At 46.6% G+C, this 24,879-nt stretch overlaps 1 protein-coding gene and 1 non-coding gene across 2 annotated transcripts in view; one reads left to right on the forward strand and one right to left on the reverse strand.

Moving 5' to 3' along the window:
• LOC105923632 overlaps positions 1 to 24,879 on the reverse strand; it is an 869,484-nt gene that overhangs the window by 247,607 nt on the left and 596,998 nt on the right. The gene's annotated exons all lie outside the window — the stretch shown is intronic.
• Positions 16,718 to 17,771, forward strand: LOC105922407. The gene is made up of 3 exons (XR_004929631.1): positions 16,718 to 16,819; positions 17,331 to 17,366; positions 17,519 to 17,771. It is a non-coding gene; the product is annotated as an uncharacterized LOC105922407 (transcript).

Here is a 24,879-nt window from a genome sequence, read left to right on the forward strand (position 1 = left end):
TTTTGTAAAATAGTCAGTAGCTGACAGGACATAACAGTTCCCCCTGTCTGAGCGTGGCAGTGGTCCCATTACATCCACCGCCACTCTTTCCATAGGGGCCCCTACAACAAACTGTTGCAAGTGGGCGTGCGACTGACCTGTCGGCCCCTTCCGTGCAGTACAGGGGTCACAGCGGTGGCAGAAATCCTCCACGTCCCTCCTGCACCGGCCCCAGTAAAACCCCTGCCGGAAGCGGCGGAGTGTTTTTGTGACGCCAAAATTTCCGGAACCAGATGCTCCGTGCATGGCCTGCAGGACTACATCTTTCAGGCTTTTGGGCACTACAATCTGCCATCGCTCCTCCCCAGTGGCATGGTCTTTCCAATGCCCTCTGCAGCACCCCAGCTTCCAGACGCAGCGCATCAAATTTGGCCCACAATCCTTTTGTTGCTAGTGAGAGCCCAGCAACTTCCTCCCATGGTGGCTTCAGATGTCTCTCCAACCACAGCAACACAGGCTGGATGTCAGGATCCTGCTCCTGTTGGTGCCTCCAGCTGTCTGTGTCGACCGCCTGCAGCTCCCTGCAGATGACCGAGTTTCCCCAACATGCTGCTGGCTGGCTCCGCTGCAGCTGTTCCTCCTCCAACCTCTCCCTCCGGTTAGAGGATTCGTTCCCCTTGTCCCTAGTGTCCCATGCATTTTACGATGGCATGGCGGAGCATGCTCCCTAAATCCAGGGAAAGCATGCACAGCCATTTCGCTATTAATTTGAATGGGCCGCTAGGGCTCATGGGAGACCTGAAGGAGCAGGTGTAATACAGAGCATTGGCCACTGGATGGCAGCCTTACCTTACGTTTTTGAGAATGTTGCTAGGGTTCACTGGGTGACATGAGGCTATCAAATGGGTTCTATTGGGTTAGGGTTAGTGTTAGTACTGGTAGTCCAGTATGCGTGTGTGTGTGTGTGTCCATTAGGGTGTAGAGTGTGACATGTGGTAATTAAATGTGTGTTATTTGGTTAGACCAAGTGTTTTGGTACATGCAGTCCAATGTATCAGTGTGTGCGTTATGGATGTGTGTGTGGGTGTGTGTGTGTGTGTGTGTCCATTAGGGTGTAGAGTGTGACATGTGGTAATTAAATGTGTGTTATTTGGTTAGACCAAGTGTTTTGGTACATGCAGTCCAATGTATCAGTGTGTGCGTTATGGATGTTGGTTCTCCAGGACCCAGAGTCTGTTCCAGGACCCAGAGTCTGTTCCAGGGAGGAGGTGTTAGCTCCAGGGAGTTTGTTGCGGGCTAGTGGTGCCTCCTTCCTGGACACATGACCTCCGTGGTGCCCCCCCCCCCCCCCTGGTTCCTCCAGGACCCTGGAGGTTCTTCCAGGACCCTGGAGGTTCCTAAAGGATCCAGAGTCTGTTCCAGGGAGGGGGTGTTAGCTCCAGGGAGGTTGTTGCGGGCTAGTGGTGCCTCCTTCCTGGACACATGACCTCCGTGGTGCCCCCCCTGGTTCCTCCAGGACCCTGGAGGTTCTTCCAGGACCCTGGAGGTTCCTCCAGCACCCAGAGTCTGTTCCAGGGAGGGGGTGTTAGCTCCAGGGAGGTTGTTGCGGGCCAGTGGTGCTTCCTTCCTGGACACATGACCTCCGTAGTGCCTCCCCTGTTTCCTACAGGACCCTGGAGGTTCTTCCAGGACCCAGAGTCTGTTCCAGGGAGGGGGGTGTTAGCTCCAGGGAGGTTGTTGCGGGCCAGTGGTGCTTCCTTCCTGGACACATGACCTCCTCTGGCCGCCCCTGGTCCTCCATGGCCCCACCAGGCCCTGGCTCTGGTCCCCCCCACCAGGCCCTGGCCCTCCTCTGGCCGCCCCTGGTCCTCCATGGCCCCACCAGGCCCTGGCTCTGGTCCCCCCCACCAGGCCCTGGCCCTCCTCTGGCCGCCCCTGGTCCTCCATGGTTCCCCCCCCCCAGGCCCTGGCCCTCCTCTGGCCGCCCCTGGTTCTCCATGGCCCCACCAGGCCCTGGCTCTGGTCCCCCCCACCAGGCCCTGGCCCTCCTCTGGCCGCCCCTGGTCCTCCATGGTTCCCCCCCAGGCCCTGGCCCTCCTCTGGCTGCCCCTGGTCCTCCATGGCCCCACCAGGCCCTGGCTCTGGTCCCCCCCACCAGGCCCTGGCCCTCCTCTGGCCGCCCCTGGTCCTCCATGGTTCCCCCCTCCCAGGCCCTGGCCCTCCTCTGGTCCTCCATGGCCCCACCAGGCCCTGGCTCTGGTCCCCCCCACCAGCCGCCCCTGGTCCTCCATGGTTCCCCCCCAGGCCCTGGCCCTCCTCTGGCCGCCCCTGGTCCTCCATGGTTCCAGAATGAGCCAAGGACAATTGTAATCCCATGTGCAATGTATTGTCTTCCATGTTGTAGTTTGACCTGCAATGTAAAATGCTGCCCTCTGTCCCATATAAAATGCATCCTTTTGTACATAGTGATTCTGTATGATATATCTCCGTGGAAGTGTATGTGGGTGGGGGATGGGCGACAGGCCATGTGCTCACTCCACCTCCATGCAGGGAAAGAGTGGAGCTTTGCACCGGGTAGAGATGTTCCATTTCCCCCGTTTTTCTGGAGGATAAAATCAACTAATAGGGGTAAATTTAAACAAAATTAAAGGGAAAAAAGGAGTCCAAAAATAACTATTAGGTTAAAAATGCGTGATATTTGGGTTAATTAGAAATAAAAGTGGTTCCAGTAGTTTAGTGGTCACTGATAGGAAGATGAAGGCTGTAAAGTCCTACAGACCCGCAATCTCTGCGAGAGCACTGGGAACTGGGAGTCGTGCCCATGTGCTAGTCTATAAGAGCGGGCACCTTAACCACGCGGCCACTGGTACCACGGAAATGGACGTGGATTTTGGGATAAACATAAACAAGTCCAAAAATAACTATTAATTGGAGGAAAAAAAGGTTCCGACAACCGAGACTCGTACCCCGGTCGCTGGGGGAACACGCCGAGGCACAGACCACTAGGCTACCGGAGCCATGCACCAACCGGCGCTCATAGTCCTAATATTTCCTATTAAAGCGGTCCTACATAATAGAAAAAAAAGTTGAAAATGTGCCGTGCCCTCCGGGAGTCGAACTCGGGTCTCCCGCATCAGCGGGCAGATGACTAACCGCTAGGCTAGCTGGGTCACGTGATCTAGAGGCCGATATCCACCATATGTACCCGAACAACGTAGGTGTCGTTGGGCGGAAGTTTGTCCCGTAGTCCGGCCACTTCGGCCATTTCCGTTTACCTGGACCAAGGGAGGAGCAGAGCGGAGCGGAGCAGACGGGTCATTGAATAACTGACCAGCCAGGTGAGCGCACACGGTTTCTACCTAGTGCCATCGAGGAGCAGAGCGGACCACATGTTTTTCCACACCGAAAACTTTTCTTTTTTTACCGCTTCAACGGTAAGTCATTGTTATCCTTTTAAGTTTAAAACCCATGGTTTGTTTTTAACGCGTGAAAGCATGGTGAACCTATGAGGTGTGAAAATGCTGGTCCGTCCCCGTGTTTCTGACCATTCAGTGTGTAACTTTCTGTAATACGCTGTGTAATAAGCCGTGTAATGCATCCGTGCATAAACGGGTTATTTGTTGTTACTTGTTTTCGATACATTGTATATGCCACAACGTTGCGTGCTCTCGGACCCCCCCACCACACACGCTCTCCAAGTGTGTGAGGAGCGGGGGGAGAGGAAAAATACTGGCGCTGCGCCACGTGCAGCAGATCCATCCCGGGAACGGAGAAGCCCTGGGCCCGCAACAGACTCCGTGGATCAGCCCCTGGTTCCCAGAGGAACCGGGTTGTTCTACAGAACCACCATGGGTCCTGCAGAACAACCCGGTTCCTCCAGGATCCATGGGCTGCTCCTCTGAGTCTGTGGCGGGCCCAGGGCTTCTCGTTCCCGGGATGGATGTGCTGCACACAGCGTCGTGGTTCTCCGGAGGTACCGCATTCGTGTCCGCTGCTAGTGTGTATTTGTGCGGCACCACTGTGAGATTAGTAACGCTCCTTTATTTATTATGTGTTGATATAGCAAGATGACACCGCCAAAGTCACCATTGTACTGCCCTATTTGCGAAAACCGCTATATGTATTTGGGGAAGCACTTATTGAACCAGCATCGGATGCGGAATGTGGATGAGCGCAAGCTGTTCCTCAATAGAGCTCGGGATCCGCGTTGCATTGTGGAACGTGGCGGCCATGTTGATGGCAACGCAACGTTAAAATACGTCTGACATAACGTTGTTGAACGAAGAGACGTAGAAGTAGATTTGAGAAAGAATAGATAGAAAAAATATGCTAAAATCCCGAAAATGATCTGAAATTTACTGGGACACATTAAATAGAGAAGCCAGGGACCGGTATGTTGACAAAATCAGCATTATTATGGAACGACGACTTGTTGCCACTGTTTTGCATATCGGACGTCTTCGGCTACCTTGTTTGTGGTGTGAGCGCCTATACTTCAGAACAGTTCCAAAGCTACAAGTCCTTGGAGTCTCATGTGCAGTTTACGAATGGATGGGTTCAGGAGCTGCAGATCATAAAGCCAGCAAACAGTGGGAACACAGTAATTCGCACAAAGGTAAGCTGTGCTCAGACGGGCTCTGGCAGCTGCTAACCGTTAGTGCTAACAACCACTCACGCATGTAATGTACTTTAAACTAGCTGCTATGTGTTTCAAAGGTGTAGTTAGTAACGTTAACTGCCAACCCTCCCTAAACCCTCCGGGTTTCTCACATATTTGAGCCTTTTCCCGCTGCCGTTTTAGTATTTATGTGCTTGTATGCGGTGTTGCGGCTGAAGGAAAGAAACAATGTAGGCTATAAAATAAAACCGTGCATCTTTAACTTACCAGAATGAAAATGCAGGGAACACACTCTCATTGACATCGGGATACTGTGGAAAGTTATGATTGGTTGTCTTAAATCCGCGATCCAAGCGAGCCGACAACTCCATTGCGCTTGCTGTCTCTCCCGTGGTTGCGCCTCCAGGCAGGAAAGCGGTGGAAAGTTAACCCATTTTCTATGTTTTTCCCATGGCGATCATGTGTTGCGCTGTTACAGCCCACAACACAGCAACGGTTTACCATGGTTGAAATGAAGTTACGGTAAAATTAATCAAATTAAAACACGGCTGAGAGAGGGAGTACAGTATGCGGTAGTCATAGGCAGTAGTCTGAGTAGCGGGGGCGGAGCCGCGGAGGCATTCAATATGGCGGCCACACAAAGTAATACGTCATGACGACCAAGCCCTATTACGCCAGCGGGAGAATTAACATCCGAGGGATGGCATGTCCAGTGCCAGGCTGCGATTATGCAAAGTCTAGGCTGGACAGACACCTGGAGCAAGGCCACCCTGAGTTCGATGTGGTCAGGAAGAACCAGATGAGCTTTTCTGCTCTTTGAAGCTGGAACGGACAATCGCCAGCCTGAGAGAGCTGAGGGCGAACAACCCGTCTCCCCCCATGGCCTCCACTCTGGACATCCCTAACCCTGACCTACCGGGGGATCCTCCTCAACTTCTCCCTCTCCCTGAAGAGCCGTCCTGTATCTCCTGCCAAGCTCTTATGTCTCATAACCAGCAGCTTACCAAAGACCTGCTGGACCTGCGGAAAAAACTGAGCTACCACATCAGATGGTCGAACAGAGCCAGGAGAGTTATAAAGCAACTGCAGGAGGTATATACAATTCTTTATTTTATTATATTCAATGTACTTACCTGGGTTAAAAGAGGTGCTGATGTACACACATGTGCTTCAGGTTCACCCCAAGTTCCTCCAGGAACCAGAGCCCACTCCAAGACCCTGGTGGTCCTGCAGGAACCAGGGAGAACCAGAGAGTTGAAGCACATGTGTGTACATCAGCACCGAGAGCAGCTTTCCCCGAAGGGGCTTTAACAATGCTAAACCTTAACCATAATACCTGTAACAGTCCCTCCAGCAGACGTCCTCAGGCCCGGTTGAGACTGAAGACGTGGACGCTCCCTTGGATGAAGGCTTGGAGGAGTGTTTAGATGAGGCTGAGCAGGAAGAAATGGAGTCCAAGCCAGGCCCGCGGGCACCAAAGGCTGCAAAACCCAAACCCACCACACTTGCAGTCTTCACAGAATTCCCCAATTTTCCGCCACCCATCTGTAAGTAATGTTACTACTTTATAGGTTATTTTCTAATGTTATAAAGCATTCAATGTATAACTCCAACTTTGTTTTACCCAGTGGAATACTCTCTCCCCTTCTTCCCCCAACTGGGAAAGGACACCCCCGACCCCCACGTTACTTGCATCCGTGTCAAGAATGAAGGGAAGAAAGGGGTCAGCAGGGGCGAGCACCGGGGCCTCAGTCAGAATTTGCCGCAGACAGTCAAATGCTCCCTGGCACTGTTCAGTCCACACGTAGTCCCGGTTCTTCTGGAGGAGCTGGAACAGGGGAGCCGCTATACTCGCAAACCCCCGCACAAACCTCCTGTAATAGGAGGCCAGGCCCAGGAAACTTTTAAGATACCTCTGAGCTGTGGGGACAGCCACTCTGCCACCATCTTTACTTTGTCCTCCATTGTGCTGATTCCCTCCCTTCCAACCTGGTGACCCAGAAATGTCACCTCTTGCTGCATGAAATGACATTTATCTGGGTGGAGTCTCGAGCCCGCTGCTCTAATTCTCTCCAACACCCGACAGAGTGAGGCCAGGGCTGTAGCAAAGGAGGTGCCATGGACCAGTATGTCATCCAGATACACCAGAAACTCTTGGCGAGGGACGTAAGCCAGCACTCGGTCCATCAGCCTGGAAAAGATGGCAGGTGCATTGCACAGCCCAAATGAGAGCACCTTAAACAGCCAGAGTCCCCGCCCTGTGCAAAACGCAGTCTTTGGCCTGGCACTTGTTGTTAGGGGAACCTGGTAATAACCGCTGCGAAGATCCAGGGACGAGAACCAGTTAGAGCCTGACACCAGGTCCAGCGACTCGTCAACCCGAGGCAGCGGGTATGAATCCTTTTCCGTCACCCCATTCAGCGGCCTGTAATCAACACACAGGCGCCATTCTCCATTCTTTTTGGGCACCATGACAACAGCAGCTGCCCAGGGACTGTCTGGAGGCTCAATAATGCCTGCTTGCAACATGTCCGACACTGCCCTGTCGCATGCTTCCTGCCGGGCCAGGGGAAGCCGGCGTGGCCGACATTTTATCGGGGGTGCATCTCCTGTCAGAATGTCATGCTCCACCAACCGAGTCTGCCCCACCTGGTCTTCGCTCAGAGCAAAGCTGTCCTTAAAGTCCACGAGCAGCTGCCACAGTTGTTCTTGCTGCTGGGTGTCCAAACCCCTACAGTTCTCTGCCCAGATCTTCTGCACCAAGGTCACTGATGCCTCTTGTGCCACATGAGGTGCCCAAACTGGGGGCATCGGGTATGTGGGCGCAGCGGCTGTCGTGGCGGCCGTCTGGTCAGCCTTAGGTGAGATCTGCTCAACAGCTGCAGTCTGAGGTTCAGTGAGGCAGACCACAGAACCTAACAGCACTGGATCAGAAACTGTGGGCAACAGTGGGATGAGAGGACCTTCCTTAAAACTCCATGTCCCCCCTCCCAAATCCAACTGGCACTCCGCAGCCCTTAAAAAGTCCAATCCCAGTATGCACATGTCCTGCACCTCTGCTACCCACACAGGGTGAGTGATAGACCGGCCACCTACATTAACAGTCATTGTACCCTTCCCCTTCATAGGTGCAATGTCTCCTGTGACCGTGCGCAGCTGCACTGTAGTGGGCTGAATCCGAGTCCAGTCTGGCACCACATCAGGCCTCACGAGTGTTACTGTGGAACCAGTGTCAATCAGGGCTGTGCAGGGGATCCCTTCCACTGTGACAGGGATGCAACAAAAATCCCCAACACAGGTGCGGCCAACAACCACAACCACTGTCGCTTGGTCTTGGCATGAGTCCACTTCTGGAGAAGGCTGAGACAGGGCCCCCTGTCGGCGCTGGCAGGACCCAACTGCTGTTGATGAAGGTGTGGAGGCTACGGCAAGGGCCTGGGCTGCCTCCTCCATGCAGGCCCCATCTCATTTCCATCTTTTTCATCTCGTTTCTTGATTCCTATAGGACACCGCCTGAGGAGATGCCCTGGTTGGCCACAGCCCCAACAAAGGGCAGGGAAAGCAGAGGAGTCTCGCGTCGACTGCAGTGACGCCGCCCGAACCATTTCTGCCAACTCTGAGACCCAAGCAGGTTTGTCCTGGTTCAGCTCGATCCCCTCTGCAGATCTGCATGCGGGCAGTAGTCCTCTCTGGTCATCTCCAACTGCTACTCCGACCAAACACTCCCTCTCCACCGCCAGATCCAAAGCATCCTGGAGGGATTTTGGATGCATCAGCTGGACCTGCAGGCGCAGCTCCAGGGGTGACAGAGCTCTAATGAACTGATCCTTCGCCAATTCATTCTGCACACCTGACTGCATGTGTGCATACGCTCTGCGTGTGAGGCTCTCAATGTCATTAGCCAAAACACGCAATGGTTCACCCGGCAACCTGCTCCTGCTACTGAGCTTATTTTTAAAGATGTCTGGCTGCACACATTGTCCAAACCGCCTCTTTAGCGCTCCGACTAAGGCATCATAGTCTCTTCTGTCCTCTGGAACGAGCAGCAGCAGGCAGTCCAAAGCATCATCTTGTAGGCAAAGAGCTAGCTGCAGGGCTTTATGCTCCACTGTCCATCTTCCAGCCTGTGCCAGCAGCTCAAACTGTGCATGGAAAGCCTCCCAGCTTGACCTACCGGAGTACTTGGGCGTCTTCAACGGGACAGCGATGTTATGGGCGTCGCCATCGTTGCAATAGTCACGATGGCGTTTACTTCTGACACCAATGTAATGATGCCCACATTGCAGCCGAAGTACCGCCAACAGGGTTTATTGGAAATATGAGCTGCTATTTCCTGAGGCTGCAGCTCACGCCTCTAACAGAACTGCATGTGTTCAACTCCCGAGCTTGCGGCTAACAACAACACACGCACACACTACGAACACCACTTCCTGGTCCTAGTCCTCCCGCTCCTGATCTCCCCGCCAACTTGGCATCATAGACCTAACACATGTGGTGCGGGAGCCAGCAGCGTCAGACAAGGAAAACCCACGACGCTCACATTCAACAATAAGGGTTGTAATGCAACTCATAACAAATGCATAATGATAAGGAACCCAGCAGAACCGAAACACAGCATCGTTACAATATGAACAACTTAAATCTATAATTAGAAATAAATGTAAGCATATTGATGGTGGTTTACAAATCCCAACCAATATATTAGAGTTCCTAGATTTCCCCCCCCCCCCGCCCCCCCCAAACTACTGTCTAAATCATACAGGACACTGACTAAAATAGATGATTCAATATCTCTTCCTATTATGAAATGGGAAGAGGATTTATCAGTCACCTTTGAACAAAACTTCTGGGCTCAGATATGTCTAAGAACTTTCAAATTGACTAGAAACACCAACTTACAACTAATACAATACAAAATCCTTCACAGAGTACACTACACAGGACAAAAATTATTCAAGATGGGTTTGGCACAATCTAATATCTGTCCACACTGCATAGGCATTCATCCTGATAATTATATTCATGCGTTATGGTTATGCACACCAGTCCAGAGGTTCTGGACACAGATATGTAAGGACTTATCAAAGTGCCTGAGCTGTAAAATCACACCTTCCCCATCAGTTTGCTTGCTCGGTAACTTTGAGGAAAGCCCTCTGGAAAAATAAATAGTTTGTATGGTTTTCACTGCATTATGTATTGCAAATAAAACTATCCTCATGAATTGGAAAAGTAAACAAAATCTCAGTATCAATCAGTATAGAGATCTTTTGTTGGATCATATTAATCTTGAGACAGCATCTGCATCCACATCTGATCGATCTCTTTGGGCTCCTTTGATCAACACCATCACTTAGTGGAATAGGGGGCAGTGGGTTGCTTCCTGCAGGGCGCAGTGGCTGGATGGAGGGGTTCCTGGGGCTCTGGGGGCACTCTGTTGTCCCCATCTGGGAAGGGCTTGGGAGGCCTACGGGTGGCCTATAGCAGCCGCTTGCGGCGAACTTGGGGAGCTGCGTGGTGATAGACGTGGGTTACTGACCTGGTAGCTGTGCTGCCGCTGGGTGGGGTTGGGGTGGGTCTGGGGTCCCTGGGGCGCGGCGCCCTCGGGCGGGGGCCCCGGTGGGGCCTCAAGGGTTCCGGTTCCGGTTCCGGGGGGTGTGCCGCTTGGGGTGTTGGCCGGCGCGTGCCTGGGTGCTGCCCCTGCACGGGGCCTCTTGTGCGCTGGGGGGCCTCGGGGCCTGTTGAGCTGGTAGGGGGGCATGGACATCTCAGGGCAGATGCTCTTCCCCTTCTTTGGATCGGCACTCTGCTAGTGGGGGGAGGGGTAGGAGGGGGAGTAGGGACTTACCCAGCCTGGATGTCTACTGTCGAATGTATGGTGAGATGTTTGAATGTTAGTGTTGGGGAGGGAATTAATATACGGGGGGGGGGGGGGGGAAATGGACGTTCTGGTGGGCTTGTGTCCGGCCCCCTGTCCCGGTCCTGGTCCGTGTCGTCTCCCGGTGCGGGTTTCGCTTGGGGGGTGGGGTTTGGGATGGCTCATGCGGGCTGGCTGGCCAGGGTTCCCCCTCTTATTTATTCATATTTTTTTTTGGGGGGGGGGTAAAGCCAGTAGGCTTGGTGGGTGGGCTGGGGGGGTGGAGGTGTTGGTCCTGGTGGGTGGTTGACTGGCTGGCCCTGCGGCCTCTCCCTGGCCCCCGGGCTACTGTGGTGCTGCTGGCGGGGCCCCCTTCTCTGGGTGGGGCTTTCGGGGAGCGGGGGTGCCTATTGGAGTCAGTAGGGGAGCTGGGTCCCTGGGATGGCTCCCCAGTCCTTTACTCCCCATCCCCAAACTCCTCCCTCTGCCTGCTCCATCACGCCGCCACACATGTAGGTCCTTGGGGAGGGGGCATTACTGGAGGTTGCCACTTTCTGGTGACGTCCCTCTCCCCAATTTTATCATGCATTTCACTCCAAACACTTTCACAACGCACATTCATGTAGGCCATGGTATGGGGCGTGGGGGGGAAGATGTCTGGGGGGGGGGGGGGGGGGGGCTTATGTTGTGTGAGCCTCGCCTCGGACGGCTCCCTTCACCTCCTGCACCCTTTTTGGCGCTTCCAGTTTTAAACACACTTGAGAACAACATGCAACAACCCAACATCTGAGCGGGCGTAGGGAGGATCTGGGTCTTTTGCACACCCCCGTTCTCCGAGGTGGGCCACCTTGTCCGGGGTCTTAGCGGGGGCTGCTGTGGGTAGTCAGCGGCTTGCCAGGTCTGGGGCTGACGCCTCTGCTCCCCCGAGGAGGGATGGGGGGCAGGGGTGGCTAGGGTAAGGTGGGGGAGGGAGGGGGTTTATTAGGTATTTAGGGGGTGAGGGTGGTTCTGGCTGGGTGGCCCGTATGGGTCGTGTTGCCCCCCCCCCTCTTTGGGGGGCCTGGTCCGGGGTGCGTCTGGTCCGGGGGCGGGGTCGGGCACAGGCAGTCATATAGTTGAATTGCGGTGACCCCCCCCCCTCTTGTGAGTGTTGGATGCGAGTGTCATGTGGGAATGTAAGTACAGTGTCCTTTTTTGTTATTTTGTAAATCTGTGTGTCGTGAGTGGGGCACTAGGGAGGGATGGTGTGAAAGAGGTTTTTTTTTTTTCTTCCAGGTATGGGTCCAGTCCGCTCCCTCTCCCAAGAACATCTCAAGTCTCCGATAGGTGCGGAGCCCATCCCCCCACGTCCTGCCCTCCTCCACTGCGCTGGCAGGCGCCTTGGCCCTCTGGCGCATTGGTGGGCCTTGGGTTTGGGACGGGTTCCCGGGTGTGTGCCGGCCCTTTCCCGGTGCCTGCTTGGCAGGGTCTGGCCCCCCGGGGGCCGGCCGGGGCCCCCGCCGCGGGGCCATGGCGCCCCTGGGGCCTCTGGCCCTCAGGGCCCATGGCCGGGACCACTTCAGCGGGGCTGGCTGCCGGCGGAGCCCACGGGCTCGTCCCCGCAGCTCTTGGGGGCGTCGGCATTGCGGTGGCTGGGGGATTTCCTCGGGGTCATCTCTCCTCTTTCCTTGGGGGGGGGGGTTGCAGATATCCTGTGTCGGCCCCTCCTGGGCGCCCTGCTTTGGGGGCCCCTTTGGGAGTCCGGGGTTATGGGTCCCCTAACTCCTGCCTCTGTGCTCGGGGAAGGCGGGCCTTTGATTCTCCACAACCACTATCGAATTATTCTGGATAATTTTCACCTAAATTAGTGCACTCTCACAAACTCCCACAGATGCATGGTTCTAGGTATTAACCTTTGAAGATACAGCAATGACAACGGATTATCAGTTTTTGCTTTTCGGTTAATTAAAACATGTCAGTAGTTGACTGGGTTGATTAATGGAGGTGATATAAACTGCTGTCATTCACTTGCTCGTGAATGCTGGATGCATTAGAAAGCTTTGTATTCATCACTTTGTTTTGACATTGTAAAATGCGAACAAATGTAGCATTTTCTAGCTTAACCGTTCATTGTGTAGCGTACAGATATATTTCATTAGCTTTACAACTGTCAAATTAAAATGTAATTTCATTTCATTTCATTAAAATCCATAAAGGTATAGTAACATTTGCAGTCACAGGCCCTGTTTACACGGACACAGCACTTAAATGCTGTAATTCCCATGCCGCACCACTAGTGGTGCTGTGATCTTTGAAACTTCACGTCAAATTGCCCAGAAGAAGAAAACATTGGCTAGAGTACTGTTTCGGCTGCAAACTATTCTGAATAAACCCACAGCTATAGCTGAAAGTCCCCTTAAGCAACAGTTAAACCTTGTAGCGTGTAAATGGAGAGTACAAAGGCAATGCAAACCTATTTTCGTCGTGTAAACAGAGCCACAGACAGTACTAAAGTGGTGCAGGTGTAATCAGTATAGAGTTGCTAACTATAAATATTAACTATCAAATCGATCAGCTTTCAATTAGGCTATTTGCTTTATATGCTTGACTTACCTTGTCACTCCTCAGTGCAGAAATAAATTCCTCCGATAAATGACGACTTCTTAAAAATGTTCTCTGGAGACACTGAAATATCCCGTGAGCGTATGCCGCGTTATAACGCTTCCGCAGCAATGACTGTCCTTTTGACATACAAGATCCTGATCTCGTAATTATGAGAAAAGATCTCATAATATTGAAATCAGGATCTCGTAATTATGACATAATATCTCATAATTATGACATATTATCTCGTAATTATGACATTTTATCTCATAATTATGAGAAAAGATATCATAAATACAAGATAAGATCTCATAATTACGAGATCAGGATCTCGTTTTGCAAGTTTTCATCCAAATATCGCTGACCAGAGACAAAAAAGAGGAGCTCAGTGAAGCAAGTGCGCTCAAGAATGCCAAAAGTAAATTTTCTTTAATTTTTTTGGTCAATATGAGAACCAAGATTCTTGAGTGCATAAACACTGCTCCACAGCTCCTGCAAGCTTCAGACGTGGATATTCTGAAAGCATAGACTCTTCTGCACAACGCCATCAGAATTTTAATAGAGTTAAATGCAGTTTGAAGCAACCAGGGCCAGAAAAGTTAAGCGTCACTTTGATGAACTTTCTGATGACATTACCCCTAGATGGGACCGTCTTGTTGCAGAGAAACAAGCTCAGGGCTCCCATTGATTTAGCTTTATGGTGAGTTAAATTCATGTACTTTTTATTCTTTTTTGGAGTTTCTCTATCTTTCTTTGACGGCGTGTTTAAACGTTACCATAGTGACCAGAGTCAGAGCGCATTAGGGCTTTGGTTGCTGACAGAGAAGTTGAGGGAGAGGAAAGGAGGAGACAACTTTATTTCAATTTTATTTCATCCCAGGACAGAGCTGGCTCCCAAAATGAGCTTTTCCCTGCATTTAGGTGGTTATGCTGGCACCGAAGCCGATGGGTGTATTACCAGGCTCTTTCCACTGGGGGGCAGCATCACATCAGCGCCTCATTGTGGGTTCAGACCAATGAGCTATATTATACACTGGAGTGCTAATCGCCGGCTGTTAGAACCACAGACATATATACGTAGACATAGGGCGCAGGTTTGCACGTCAACGTCACCGCCATATTGTATGTGGCAGAAAAAAGTTAAGTTCTGTTATTGCGAAGGTGGATCAGGGAAGATGCCACATTCCTGTGCTGCATGGAAATGTATTCTGGCTGATTTCACTACTTGTATCTGCCTTCTATAAACTAAGGCTGCTCCATGTTGCAAAACTGGACACACTAAAGCTGCAGAGTGGTAACACAGGCTATATATATATATATATATATATATATATATATATATATATATATATATATATTTGTGTGTATATGTGTTATGAATATAAGGAGCAATTTGTTAAATCTAAACATTGTGGTTTTTTATTATTTCATAAAACCGTGTCACATGTGAACCTTTAGGAACAGACTTTTTGGGTGAGTATTAAAGAGGTAAAATTAATAATATGAGAAAAAATGTCCTAGGTCAATAAAGTAAAAATAAACAAACAAACACAAAAGTGATAATGTTATGAGAAAAACGTCATATTATGAGAATTAAGGGGGAACATTTCCAGAATAATCACAGTTTGCAGAATTTTTTCATTCCTGGAGTAATAGGGCCAGGTTAGATTATTTTAAATATTTGTATTTTTTAGGAGAATAAATTCAGGAGAATGAAGCTAAAGGGATACGAAAATAAACTTGTAATATTACAAAACAAAAATACTACGAATACAAAGTATATTCAGAGATTAAAGTCCCTCTGATACTGTTTAAGTGACTGAGTAACTGCAGATTTGCCACATTTAACATGGCGGACGCTCTTACGCATCGCACCATAGGCAGAACCCGCCCAATGACGCGTCTACGTATATAATGTCTATGGTTAGAACGAGTCGCTGTGAAGCCACCAGCCGCCATATTGGTACTCCCTATTTTCCCCCAGTAACTAGGGAATATGTGCGCTACAGCATCGAATAACGAGGATTTTCTCATGTTCAGGGGGGGCTTAAGACTTTTAAAATGTCAAATGCCATATACTTTATGTTATGTTCTAAAACTATCAAGTACTGAGAAAGTCATGTGCTGAAATATTTAGCATTTTATTCATTTAAATATATATATATAACATTTATAAATATATAAATAACAATATACAAAAACATATATTTACATATATGTATACATATATATACATATATACATGTACAAATATTCATATTAAATATACATATATGTATAAATAAATAACATGTAAAATATTTCAGCACCTAATTTCCTAGTAGTTGATAGTGTTAGTACATCCACTGACTGTAGAATTATCTATGAAACGTTTTCACTCAGCCAGAAAACTGCTTGTTGCTGCAACCAAATTCTATGGGATTCTGTGAGAGTAGGGAGTAGCAAGATGGCGGCCAGTGACTTCAGTTTTTCGGCAAAATCAGCACTCCGGTGTATTATATAGCTCAGTGATTCGGACAAACGCTGCAGGCTTTCAGAGCAAAGCAGAGTAAACCTGGCCTCCTCCCTCTACAGCTGATGATGAATCTAATTAATTAGGAGATCCGGGATGGGCCATTAATATTAGATTCAGCTGTTAAGGCAGATAAATAAAAGTGTCTTCTGACCCACAGAGAGATTTATCTAACATATGCTGTGGTCATCAAGCAGCACCTCTGCTTCACTACACGTCCAGTTTCACCCGTTTGGCTTTTCCCATCAGGTTGCTCTGATGCAGGAATACCTGAACTGTTTTAGTCTGGGTTCCTGCTCATTAACAAGCAAAAAAAAATAAAATAAAGGAAAAGAGATCCTCTGGACCCATTGCTGTAGAGAAAGAGAGAAAAAGCAAGAAAAAAGCCCAAAGAAAACTAAAAGATTTTGAGAGATTGAAGGACTGAAAATGACAGTTAAAAAAGGCATAAATAAATAAATGGCCCAATAAATAAACTCCATAGCTGAAGAGCCAATAATATGATTTCAGTCAGTGCTCTAAAGATAACACAGAACCTGCATCAGGTCCAAACAGACGACTCCACCCTACTTTAAGTTCCAGACTTTGGATATTTTAACTCTTGCAGGCAGGGACCTCCAAGGTTGGTCACCTTCAACTATTAAAACCAAAAGCTTCATCACGTCTGCTTTTGAAGTTCAACTCATGTAACTTAAAGCAGGAAATCAATGTGAAAAATTTGCCTTGTTTGCGTTCAGTGTGAATGTTCCTTAACCCTAACCTTAGCTAGGGTATATGTAATGGATGGATTCTCTTTCTAGAAGCTTATTTCGTTTTATAAATAACTACAAGGATTCACTTCCTGTAGCTCAGTCAAAAATGTGATTATTTTTTGTCTTATTTAATTTTGTAACTGGATGTTTCCCCTGTATGTTGCTTATTTTGAAGTTTGTTATGATCAGAAAGTTGTTTTACTTTGAACTCCCTCTTTAAGTCTTCACATCTTGTTCATCCTGTAACCGACAGGTTGCTGGTTCAAACCCCTGCTCCAAATGTCCTAGTTGTAGTGTCCTTGGGCCAGACACTTCACCCGCCTTGCCAGCTGTGGTCAGAGGGTCCGGTGGTTCTGATTGTCTGTATATATATAGTATAACTAAACCGTCTTCGCTGACACCAGAGATTGAAACACAGGAAGAAGGCGGGCTCAGGCTGGTGTTCTCCGCTGCAGTAACACGTAGTCCAGTCAGATCACTGAGGAGAACAATGGAGGCCACATCTACTCACCGTCTGATCTGTAAGTTATATTAATAATACATTTTATTTAACAGCGTCTTTCTAGACACTCAAGTTCACTTTACAGACAATAAAAATACAAATGCAGGGAACAGAAAAGTATCAACAAACAGTTATGGAGAGGGACAAGAACAAGTAGACGAATTCTAGTCTCTGTTTGGGTCAAAGTTCTGCTGTGTTCAGCATTGCTCTCTATCTTCTCTGGATGTTCAACTTTACTTCACTACAATTAAACTGTTATCTGTCTATATAATGGAATTATTATAGGACTGAATATTTCTGTATATAAAACTGATCCCTCTCTAATAAAGGGCCAGAAGTCTGTTTGTTGGTGAAAGGCGCTTTATAAAATATTGATTAAAACAACTGATTTAACCTTTATGAACAATGGCATCATAGTTTAGAAACAGATTTATTAAAATATATGTGACGTCTTAATTAAAGTTTCAGAGCACATTTTACTCAACCTGGGCAGCTTTAGTTTGTAATAAATAAATGTTGTTTTTTCACAGTTCTGACCTTCTTGCTGCGCTGTACAACAGATCAAGGTTGGTAAACTTCTGTCTCATTAAAATACTTTTACATATTTAAAGACATTCTTTAAATTCAACCCTACACCCAAAAATTTAATGAAACATTTTAAACATAATTAATGAATATGTCATTGTTGAAAACTAAAATCATGATCGTCTCATTTCAGTCCTCTCAGCTGGTCTGACTGTGAGTCCCAGCAGATCTCAGTTCTTTGAAGGAGACTCTGTGTCTCTGAGCTGTGAGGAGGACAACAGCTCTGCTGGATGGACTGTGAGGAGGAACACAACCAGGACTCAGTGTGGAGATGGATGGGGGATAGCAGCTGGTTCTACCTGTAACATCAGCTACCTGGTCCCAGATGACAGTGGTGTTTACTGGTGTGAGTGGAGAGAGGGAGCAGCCAGCAGCAGCATCCAGCTCACTGTCACTGGTAAGATCAGACTGTGGAGTTAGTGTTGATGAAGCTGTGTGGAAATGGATGAAATGCTGTAGTTTGTCTCTGTGTTGAGGTGGATCAGTGATCCTGCAGAGTCCTGTCCTCCCTGTGATGGAGGGAGATGACGTCACTCTGAGCTGTCACACAAAGACCGCTCCCTCCAACCTCGAAGCAGTTTTCTTTAAAGATGGCTCCCTCATCAGGACTGCTGAGCCTGCAGGTCACATGACCCTCCACCATGTGACCAGCTCTGATGAAGGCCTCTACGGGTGTGTCATCAAAGGTCATGGAGAGTCTCCATCCAGCAGCATCTCTGTCTCAGGTCAGCAGGGTAAAGAAAATGTTCAACTGTGGGTTTGAAAAGACATTATTTATCATTTCATAAATATCTTTATTTCAGGGAAAACATCAACCACCTCTGGTCCATCAACCACTTCTGGTCCTACAACCTCTCCTTCACCCACATCAGTCTCTCCACCCCCCACTCCCCACTTTGTTCCCTACATTCTGTCTCTTGCATGTGTGATTGTTGTGGTTCTCCTGGTTCTAATTCTGGTTCTACTGGTGAGACGACATGTTCAGAGAAAACCTGAAGGTGAGAGGAAACTTCATTAATTTGTTCTCTGTTACTGAAATAAAGTTTACGATCTACAAACTGTTTCAACTAAAATAGAATTACAGTAAATTCTGATTAACTTTGTTTTATTTTAGGTGATCAAGAAGCTGGAGGGGAAGGTTTTACTGACAGTGACGTCAAAGTTTCACATCATCGACGCCAGAAAAACTGCGGATCAGATAAAGGTGAAATTGTGTGTTTGTGTTCTAGGTTTTCAGTTTATAATTACTTAGTGCTAGAACAGAACAGAATAGAAACAGAATTTGTCATTCAAGAGAGGTGAAATTCAAATATATCAGCAATGAAGAAGGGGAAAAGTTTATAACAGAATAATTACTGTACGGTATTAAAAACAAAAACAGATTAAATTAAATGTGAAACTAAACCAGGAGATTTTTAAAGTGTACAAAATGCACATTTTCATTGTTTGTGTATATTTAACGTAATGGAAAAACTGCAGAAACAAACAGGAAACCAGAACCACAAGATCAGTTTGATTTCTGAGGTTTTTTTGGGTTGAAGCTAAAATCCAATCAGCAGGATTAGAGTTGATCCAGTTGTACAAAATTTAGCTTTGACTTAGACATTTTAAAAAGGCAAATAGTTTTACATTTTAAAATCTATTGGGAATGTCAGAACATTATAAAAACAAGGAACTCATTGACTGATATAAAGGAGTAAATGAGAAATTCTATTCACCTGAATTTTATTTTTATAGTGGCTATTCACACCACATGTCATGTCAAGTCTCTTTCCAAAGTCAGATCCTCCAGGTTGGTGAGAAAGTTTCCTCTCTAAGGAAACCCAGCAGGTTGCATCAAGTCTCTCCAAGCAGCATTCACTCCTCCTGAAAGAGCGTAGAGCCACAGTGGACAGTCGTCTGCATTGTTGATGGCTTTGCAGCAATCCCTTATACTGAGCAAGCATGAAGCGACAGTGGAGAGGAAAACTCCCCTTTAACAGGGAGGAGAACCTCTAACAGAACCAGAATCAGGCTCAGTGTGAACGCTCATCTGCCTCGACCCACTGGGGCTTAGAGAAGACAGAGCAGAGACACAGAAAGCACAGAAGCTCACATTGACCCAGGAGTACTTTCTATGGTAGAGAAGACAGAGCAGAGACACAGAAAGCACAGAAGCTCACATTGAACCAGGAGTACTTTCTATGTTAGAGAAGACAGAGCAGAGACACAGAAAGCACAGAAGCTCACATTGACCCAGGAGTACTTTCTATGTTAGAGAAGACCGAGCAGAGACACAGAAAGCACAGAAGCTCACATTGACCCAGGAGTACTTTCTACGGTAGAGAAGACAGAGCGGAGACACAGAAAGCACAGAAGCTCACATTGACCCAGGAGTACTTTCTATGTTAGAGAAGACAGAGCAGAGACACAGAAAGCACAGAAGCTCACATTGACCCAGGAGTACTTTCTATGTTAGAGAAGACCGAGCAGAGACACAGAAAGCACAGAAGCTCACATTGACCCAGGAGTACTTTCTATGTTAGAGAAGACAGAGCAGAGACACAGAAAGCTCAGAAGCTCACATTGACCCAGGAGTACTTTCTATGGTAGATGGTAATAGTGTCACAAACCAGAGACAGAGGCTCCTGAATTCAACCAGACAAGCAGAGGTTGAAATAAAAAGGTGATTTATTACCAGAGCAAAACAGGTTGAAACCAGTGAGGGCTCCGAGCCAATAAACAAGTAATATAAGTAATAGATGTTAGGTAATATCATCTTTATTGTCCTTGAAACATACATTGAAACATACATTACAACGAAATGTGTTCTCTGCTTTTAACCCATCACCCTTGGGGAGCAGTGGGCTGCCATGTGCGGCGCCCGGGGAGCAATCGGGGGTTAAGGGTCTTGCTCAGGGACCCAGAGTACAGGCACTGGGGATTGAACCGGGTACTTGCATCCTTCTCTGAGTGCAAGCGCGCTGCTCTAACCACCAGACAAACACTCTGTTTCTGGAATTATTATAATACTGTTGGGGTTAAGGTTAGCCACATACTTCAGCTGTATGAACAAGGAGGCAGTGTTCAAAAAACTCTAACACAGTCCACAGCCAACAACCTAAAATAAACTGGTCAGGAGTCAGGCTGGTCTAATAACAAAAAGAGCAGAACAGGTCAAATAATCCAGGCAAAAACAGACAGGATCCAGTTGGATTACAGACAGACAGGTCAAACAGAAAACTAGTAGGATCTGACTTACCCCAGGCTGGGGAAAAAAAAACAATGATCTGCCCGAGTGCAGGGGACAGAGGCACCTATAAGTAGGTAGTGAGCAGGTGAACAGAATGAAACTGATTACCAGAATGGGTGAAGCTGATCAGGGGAAGGGAAGTGGCTGGAGGTGGAACTGAGCTGAGTGAATAAGTGGCATTAAAGACCCAATCTAGAAAACCAAAATAAATGACAAGACCCAACCTATGATGGAACTCAAACTAAGACTGAAACAGGACACAAGCTAAAATAGAAACCAAACAAAAACCCAAAACAGAAATTAAACTAAGGCAGGAACTCAAACTGACGGATACTTAAACAGCTGAAATATGTGGCTAACTTTCACTCCAACAGTTTAGTATTATAACAATCCCAGAAACAGTTCAATGATGATAGAAGATTGATTTTGAGTTAGATGGTTATTAACTCAAATATATCATCAGGTGGGGGTGTTGCTACATATGTACACAAATATCCAACCATCCATTTTATGACCTGCTTGATCCCTGATGAGATCGCGGAGGTTGCTGGTGCCTATCTCCAGCATTCACCGGGCAAAAGGCGGTCTCTCACAGGGCAACACAGAGACAGACAGTACAAACAACCATTCACACACACGCACACCTAAGGACAATTTAGAGAGACCAATTAACCTAACAGTCATGTTTTTGGACTGTGAGAGGAAGCCGGAGTACCCAGAGAGAACCCACACATGCACAGGGAGAACATGCAAACTCCATGCAGAAAGACCCTGGGTAGGATTTGAACCCAGAACCTTCTTGCTGCAAGGCAACAGCGCTACCCACTGCTCCACTGCGTAGTCCCTGTAGATAAATATGTCAAATTTAAAGATGTAGAAAAGATGAAAGTAGCTAATATATATATATATATATATATATATATATATATATATATATATGTTATAGAATATATATATCCTATACCCTATATGTTATACGTATATCCAATATGTATAACAGTATAACGGGCATAATTTTTTTTTTTATTATTAGATGTTTATACAGGTCTCCCAGGCTAAAGTCTAGATTTAGTCACTGACTGGATGGATAGAATGTTTTCAGTAATAACCTTTAAAATATTAATCTGTGGAGACTATAACGTTGATCTGAAAAATCCAAATAAACACAGAGCGGCTGATGATTTTATTAATAGAATGCATTATATACAGTTATAACCATACCAAGCAGAGTAACAACACATAATATATATTTTTCCAAATAATGCAGAGAGTAAAATATCAGTGGCCTGATTATATTTGACATTACTGACCACTTGTTTAAATACATAATTTTGTTGAATGTCATACAGTCAGAATACACAGAATAATGTGGATTTTTAGTTCAATATTTGATAAAAATGTTCGATACATCAATTTAGTAAACACAATACTGTTGTTAAATGCCCATGGTTAACAAGTCTAAAAAAAAAAAATTTTTTTTTAATTTAAAAAAAATGTTTGTTAAAAGAAAAATACTTTTGACAATTTATTAGATTAATGACTGATGAATCTGAAGATAGATATAAATTATATAAAAATATATTGACTAAAATTATAAAAACTAGTATGAAATTATATCATACCAATCTGGTAATTGACAATAAAAATAATAGTAAACAGGTTTGGGACATACTAAATGCTGTAAATAAAAATAATGCTGAAACTACTTAATATCCTCATTATTTTTTTGATAAGAAAAATGATACTTATAATTGTCAAGGTATCAGATAAGTGTTTGGCCCGTATGCAGAACACACACTCAGGAAAACAAGGATCAGGTTTAAACAATGATTTATTAAAATTAAAGACCGGACCGGGGGTTCCGCAGCCGGATGGAACAGAGCGAAGAGTGCCTACAGGAGAGTGAGAGGTAAGTGAAGGAGACTGAAGCTGTGGTGACTAGTAAGGAATAGAAAACTGGTTCCTGTTCAGAACTGGTTCTGTGTGTTCCAATTCCATGGCACCGTTTGGCAGCATAACGCAGGCGAACGTTTTTTTACGTCATGTTTTTTACCCAAGTTACGTCACGTTTTTTTTACGCAAGTTAGGCACACGAGTGCTAATCGCCCGCTGTTAGAATGAGTCGCTTTGAAGCCACCAGCCGCCATACTGGTACTCCCTATTTTCCCCCAATAACTAGGGTCTGTGTGCGCTACAGCATCAAATAGAGGATTTTCTCATGTGCAAGGAGGCTTAAAACTTTTGTAAAGTCAAATGCCATATACATTTATGTTATGTACTAAAACTATCAAGTACTGAGTGTCATGGTTTTCAGATGTTTTGCCCACATGCAGATACGACCAGGCGACAGCAGATAGATTTAAACAGTTTATTTGGAAATGTGCAAATACAAAAGACGAAATAATGTCTGCAGCTGCGAGGTCTGAACTTCGAGGCGGAGGAGACTGTAAGAGAACAGAGTAGTTAGATCGTCGGCTAGAATCCAGTACCAGTCAGACATGCTATGCTTACCCATTAGCCGGGCGGACCTAACCGGAAAGGAGTGAGTGTCGGGGAGACCCTGTGAGCCTGCTCTAGATGGAGTAGGTGGCTAGTGGCTGGAGGGCGGCAGCAGCGGCTGACGAGGGATCCGGAGCTAGCCTCCGCTGGGTCGAGTGACAGATGGATTGACCAGAGTATCCGGGTAGGGGACCTCGAGCCCTGCTGGGTAACCTCCGGTGAGTAAGAGGGGGAGCGCCAGAGCAGAATCTGAGCCTTGTGATACTGGTGAACTTTCTGGGACGGAACGTCAAAGCAGGTAAGTGCATCCAGCACAAAAACTATGACAAAAACAGGAGAGTCAAAATTAGTCAGAGTTGAGTGACAAAACTCACGAACAGGTCTTCCAGGAGCTTGGTCAGAGGCCACGTTGTACCACGACTGGTTTAAGGCTCTGGCGTCTTCCATCTGTCAGTGCTCTGCTTAAGAAGCCAGAGGAAGCCGCTTTCAACGAGCTGCAGGTGTGGACCACGGCCCCACAACCAACTAGACACATCTGAGGAGCAGAGTTAGAGCAGGCAAATACAGAGAACCCTGACACTGAGAAAGTCATGTGCTGAAATATTTTGCATTTTATTTAATTATATATATATATATATATATATATATATATATATATATATATATATATATATATAACCCTAACCCTATGTATAAATATATAAATAACAATATACAAAACATATATTTACATATATGTATACATATATATACATATATACGTGATGATTATGTCTATGGTTAGAACGAGTCGCTGTGAAGCCACCAGCCGCCATATTGGTACTCCCTATTTCCCCCAGTAACTAGGGAATATGTGCGCTACAGCATCGAATAACGAGGATTTTCTCATGTTCAGGGGGGGCTTAAGACTTTTAAAATGTCAAATGCCATATACGTTTATGTTATGTTCTAAAACTATCAAGTACTGAGAAAGTCATGTGCTGAAAATATTTTGCATTTTATTCATTTAAATATACATATATAACATCTATAAATATATAAATAACAATATACAAAAACATATATTTACATATATGTATACATATATATACATATATACATGTACAATTATTTATTTATACATATATGTATATTTAATATGAATAACATGTAAAATATTTCAGCACATAATTTCCTAGTAGTTGATAGTGTTAGTACATCCACTGACTGTAGAATTATCTATGAAACGTTTTCACTTAGCCAGAAAACTGCTTGTTGTTGCAACCAAATCCTATGGGATTCTGTGAGAGTAGGGAGGAGCAAGGTGGCGGCCAGTGACTTCAGTTTTTCTGCAAAATCAGCACTCCGGTGTATGATAGACCAGTTCATTGTTATGGTTTTGATCCGGGTTTTTCGCGCATGCGCGCCGGACTGGTAGGCAAAAGGCGAACACAATGGCGGCCGAAAACAAAGAAACCGACGATTTCTCCATGTATTTTTGTTCTTTAGATGACGTATCACAAGATCGTTTTAAGAGTAAGTTGATGGTTGATGGTATCAGATTGCCAGATCCACACAGCAAAGGCCTGAAGGGACGGAGCGAGTCTGTGAAATGCTGGCCAAGTGTTCCGTACGGCGACACATACAGGGGCCTTATAAACACGCCACTACACACGAGAGAATATGGAAGCCATGAAATCACTGGACGGCTACAATTATTTTATATAGGGACATGTTCAGACATGTTTGTGTAACATACAAAAGGGGAGTCGGACACACACAGC

Source organism: Fundulus heteroclitus, unplaced genomic scaffold (genome assembly GCF_011125445.2).
Source record: "Fundulus heteroclitus isolate FHET01 unplaced genomic scaffold, MU-UCD_Fhet_4.1 scaffold_49, whole genome shotgun sequence".
NCBI lineage: Eukaryota > Metazoa > Chordata > Actinopteri > Cyprinodontiformes > Fundulidae > Fundulus > Fundulus heteroclitus.